Raw genomic sequence first — 5,661 nt, 5'->3', positions numbered from 1 at the left:
AGGAACCAGCAATTCCACTTCTGGGTACGTATCAGGAAAAAAATGAAGCCAGTATCCTAAATCATCTACCCTCACATGATCATTGCAGGATCATTTCCAATAGTCAAGACATGGGAAAATGACCTAAATATCAAAAGATGAGTAAATTTAAAAAGAGTGATTTTATATTTTACACATAGGTAGGTACAAACTACTACCTTTTCACCTTTTAAATTATTTTATTAAATCTTCAATGTACAATAGCTTCTTTACACACGAACTAAATTTTTTTAGAAGAATGATGTTAGGTCTTATTACATGATGATTCTAGCTGGTAGTTTTTCCAAATGTTGGGGAAAATCTTGAAAAAGGATTTTCACATCTCACCCAAAACACTGAAATTTAACATTATCAAAGAAAGAGATGCTTCTACACTCTTGAACAGTGGCCACTGGAAAGACATTTCAAAAAGAAAGAATTGTATCTCAAAAGCATTTTTTTATATGATTTTTTCCTCCAAAGACGGTAATGTTTTTACATAATTAAGTCCATTCACAAAATGGCTTTCTGCATGTGCTCTCATGCCTTGGGCCACATCACCAAATATTTATGCATGACTGAAATGAGAGTTTCCTTGACATTGTTATTTCCATAGCCTGAAGCTGTTCTGTTACCTCCAGGCTCTCATTCTCCCTGATTTATACAATCAAGCCCCTGTCTAATAACAAGCTCAGTATCGCCATCTCTCCATAATCCCCACTTTCTCCATGGCCTCCTGGACAATAGTTTCCTCCACCATATGATCCTTCCATATTCCTCCTACCATTCAGTTTCCCACTCTTTAGTAACTCGTACTTTGAAGGTTTCTGCTTATAATTTCCCAAATTATAGCAATTCTGACTTCCATCGTTCCTTCCTCTCGCTCTGCAGCCCCTATTCTGGTGGCCATGTCCAGGTCCTCCTCCATAACCAAGACTAACCCTCAAACTACCACCTCCTGGTCCCCCTCCATACCCATGGTCACCATCCCCAGATTCACCACTGCTCCCACCTCCAGATCCTCCTCTAAAGTCCCTTCCTCGTCCAGCTCCAAAATTTCCACCACCACTATGCAAGTATAGGAAATCAGCCTTACCTCCTCCCTTTCCTATTCTAGAATGCTGGAGTGCCTGCATTTCTTGTCTAGACAAGGCCTTTCTTACTTCTGCATGATAACCATTGATGGTATGGTATTTCTGCAATACAAGCTTATCCACAGGATCGTGGTCATCAAAAGTCACAAACCCAAAACCTCTTTTCCTTCCAGACTCCCTATCACTAATGATCTCAATGGCATTGATGTTTCCATATTTCTCAAAGTAATCTCTAAGATGATGCTTCTCCGTGTCTTCTCCAATTCTACAAACAAACAGCTTCTTCACAGTGACAAGAGCCCCTGGTTTTCCATAGTCCTCTCTTGGGACAGCGCGTTTGGGGGTGACCCTTTTCCCATCGATGGAATGAGGTCTGGCCGCCATGGCAGCATCCACCTCAGCCACAGAGGAAAACGTGACAAAACCAAATCTTCTTGATGTCTGGCTGGCAGGATCTCTTATGACCACACAGTCTGTAAGATATCCCCACTGCTGGTAGTAGTTCCATAGAGTTTCTTCTGTGGTTTCAGAGCTCAAGCCACCAACAAAGAGTTTACGGAATTCTTCATTATCTCTCTTATTCCTCTCCAAAGGATCAGATGTTGACATTTTTTTCATCATGTGCTTGGGCGCTTGAGCCATTTTTCTGAAGCTGAGGAGGATGAAGGAGATCTCAGACTAACAGGAACCTGACCAATCCCAGCTCCTGGCTTCCACTCTTCTGGAAAGAGAGCCTCCAGGAGAACCTCCAAGTCCTGGCTTCAGGGATGCTATTACTGCCTCTGGAGCCTCTGCCACCCTTGAATCAGTCTTGAGCCGCTTTCAATTTTTCTGCAAAACATTATTTAACAGAGTGACCTTTCCTGATGCATATTACCTTCTCTATGTTGATTTCTTCCCATTTTAAATTCTATCTGCATTATTATTAATTTTACACTGTTTTTCTCACAAATGGTATATTCAGTGAATAGATGATTAACGTGGACTTTAAGGCTTTACACCGAGTTATTTACCTTTCGCTTTGCCCTTACAGGGGCTTGCCTGGTGCCCTCAATGGTAAAGAATATGCCTGCAGTGCGGGAGACCCATGTTCCATCCCTGGGTGGGAAGATACCCTTGAGAAGGGAATGGTTACCCACTCCAGTATTCAGTGGAGCCTGGAGGACTATAGTCCATGGGGTCACAAAGAGTTAAACACAACTGAGTGGCTAACAGACACACACATGGGGAAAGTGAAGCCAGAAAGGATAAAGGGAGGAAGAAATTTAAATTACTGATGATGAAAAGATTGGTGGTGTGGTGGTTTAGTCACTAAGTTGTGTTCGGCTCTTTTCAACCCTGTAGATGGGCCATAGCCTGCCAGGCTCCTCTGTCCATGGAATTCTCCAGGCAAGAATACTGGAGTGGGTTGCGATTTCCTTCTCCAGGGGAACGCCTAACTGAGGACATATTTGAGCAGAAAACTTATTGCCAAAAAAAAAAAGAGAGAGAGAGAACAAAAGAAAGAAAAAGACTCATCCACAGCATGGGTAAAGAATTTTCCACAGAGGATAACAATTTAAACAAAGCAGAGCCAAGTATTGTTCCCATTTCTTGGTGATGTAGATTTTTTAGTCTCTCCTGTTATTCCAAGAAAGTTTCAAATGCAAAACTATACAAAACCTTGAATATTTTGTAACATTAACACTTAGGATATACCTTTCAATAACATAACTTTTTCTTGTAAGAGCTAACTCTAGGAAATTTCACCTAGAAAAGAATGCACGTGGACACTGTTCCCATTAATATGGATGCCCCACTTACCAGAACAGGCTGATCTGTGAAAGAGGCTGATGCTGGTTCCCCCTGACCCGATCCTGATGCTGACCTGTGACTCGATCCTGAGATGTAGACCACCTGTAGCTTGCCAGAGAAAGCAGTGACTTCTGCCTCGGATTCCCCTTTTATGGAGGGAGTGGGTAACCCAATCAGTGGATTTTTCAAAGACACACCCTATCTCAGATCAAAGGGATTTAAGAGATTCTTCAGTCTTTAGACACAAATGCAAAATAGGAGGCTGTTAACACTGTCAGAAACTATCCTAGATGAAAAAAATGGGACTTCGTTGTTGGCACCATGGATGAGAATCTGCCTGCTAAAGCAAGGGACACAGGTTCGATTCCCAGTCCGGAAAGATTCCGCATGCTGTGAAGCAACTAAGCCGGTGTGCCAGCTCAACTGCTGAGCACTCTAGAGCCTGTGGTCAGCAACAATAGAAGCCCCAATTCACTGCAATTAGAGAAAGCCCACACAGAGCAAGGAATACCCAGCACAGCCAAAAAAGAAAAAAAATCTTTAAAAAATGTAATACATCTATGTATGAAGTGGTATTTGCAGTTCCTATCAAGAAGTTAATCTTTCATTTTTCTCCCACTATGGATACAGTCAACAAAAATAGGAACAGAAGTTTCTATCTATATACAAAGATTTCTAGAAATTGATGTTACAAAAGCAAAAAGGAAAAATAGAGACCTTTTGAATGTTTATCAATAATTGTTGAGGTTGTTTATTCGGTAAGTCCTGTCTGTGACCCTGTGAGCCCCTGGACTATATAGCCCGCCAAACTCCTCTGTTCATGGGATTTTCCAGACAAGAATACTAGAGTGAACTGCCGTGTCCTTCTCGAGGGGATCTTCCCAACCTAGGGATCAAACCAAGGTATTCTGCTCCAAAATGCTTGCTGACAAGTCTGTAATGTCTGTATCACACAGCCATTCTTTTAAAAGGTTAGTATTTTGTAAGTTTACCCTTCAACTAATTTCTGATTAATGTTTGATGACTTCAATCACCTTACCCTTTTCTGATCCTTTGAGGTAATTAGTCTCTCTACTCCCTTTACCTCCCTAGACTACGGTTTAACACTTTTATTAATCCACTTTTTGTCTGGAAACTTGTCAGTCACGATCAAACACACATCAGTGTGTAGTTACAGAAAATTTAGTCATAATTACTTTGAAATTATCCTTTCTTTTCCTAGTCATGCTTTTTGCATTCCTGGTTTTTAATATGGAATTATTTTACTTTGGACTTAACAACTCACTCTAGTATTTTGTCAAATTCTATGTGGTTCACAATGAAGTGTTTCACTTAAGTTTTGGCAGACATCTTTACTTGGGGCAATGTTGATTCTGGGTATAAAACTCTAGTTGGATTTGATTCTTCTTAGCTTATTAAAAATGGTGCTCAAGGGACTTCCCTGGTGATCCATTGGTTAAGACTCTGAACTCCCAGTTCAGGGGGCACGCGTTTGAGCCCTGGTTGGGAAACCAAGATCCTCCATGCCTCTTGGCCCTATCCCCCCCCCCCCAAAAAAAGTATAAAAATAGTACTTTCTTGTTATCCATCTTATTTTATTTTTCCTTAGACATCACCAATTAGCCTTTTTCTTGCTTGTTTGGTGCATTACATTAACTTTGGCTTTTAGACCATATTTTAGCTCATTATTGTATCCTGTGTATGAAATATTTGACTCAGGATGTTGAGTTATTGCAACCATTGGGTGATGTCTTTTTAAACCATGCTTATGTATTTTCACCTCTGATATCAATTTCTCCCCACTTTCTCTCTACTCTCCTTTTTATCACATCTCACTTCTGTTCTAACTGTGTTCTGAATTTTCCAAGATTATTCCTCTTGGATTCTATTGGGATATTTGCTCTTGAACTGTCTTGCTGTTTAGTAATCTGGTCTGTGCTGGGATCAATATATTCTTAGCTACTTAAGTTCTTCATTTCAGAAAGTTATAAACAATATGCAACTTTAAGCTTTGAAAGAAAACAGTTGCTCAATGAGGAGAAAATGGATTCCATTTAGTACAATAAATCTCAAGTGGATAAGGGAAATTTGTAACTTAGATCATATTCAAATATTTTAGGCATCTGTAGTCATCAAAATTCATCTGAAAACTTGAGCAGAGGAAAAGATTTGCATTACATATCTTAGTAAAGTACATCAAACTGAATACTGTAAATATAATAATTCTGTTTGATGAAACAAAATACTGAAAAAACACTGGGAAATGGGTCAAACTGTATAATAGACATGCTGTAAGAAAGGATAAGTTAATACTTGGTGTGAGACTTCTCTTAGAACTGTCAGTCTTGTGAAATCTCAATGTAGGTCAAGAATAATGGATCAAATTTCAAATTTAACTGTTGACTTAACAAGGGTTGTAATCATAAGACACCAGTTTTCAAGGCTTAGAATGAAGAAAAGGATATCATGTTTTCTGATGTGGACGACATTTTGAAATATTTCTTTTTTTTTTCTTTAAGGACAAATATTACCTAAAGCAGTGTTCTCTTTCAATTTACTTTCTTTAGTATGCTTTCTACAAAATGTAAAATTACATAGGTCATATTGTCATTTTCTGTTTGTGTTGGCTGGATAGAGCTATGTTTGGTGGTCACTTTTTGTGTGTCCACTTGATTGGGCTTACAGATACCAAGATAGCTGGTTAAGCTTTGATCCTAGGTGTGTTCTTGAGAGTATTTCTGGAAGAGATTAGCAT

General features: G+C 39.4%; 1 pseudogene; it reads right to left on the bottom strand.

Moving 5' to 3' along the window:
- Positions 1-677: 677 nt before the first annotated feature.
- LOC138441732 (heterogeneous nuclear ribonucleoproteins A2/B1 pseudogene) lies at positions 678-1,730 on the bottom strand (annotated as a pseudogene).
- Positions 1,731-5,661: the final 3,931 nt, after the last annotated feature.

Source organism: Ovis canadensis, chromosome 5 (assembly GCF_042477335.2).
Source record: "Ovis canadensis isolate MfBH-ARS-UI-01 breed Bighorn chromosome 5, ARS-UI_OviCan_v2, whole genome shotgun sequence".
Classification (NCBI taxonomy): Eukaryota; Metazoa; Chordata; class Mammalia; order Artiodactyla; family Bovidae; genus Ovis; species Ovis canadensis.
The sequence above is the reverse complement of the archived record's forward strand: the minus strand, read 5'-3'. Positions and strand labels throughout refer to the sequence as shown.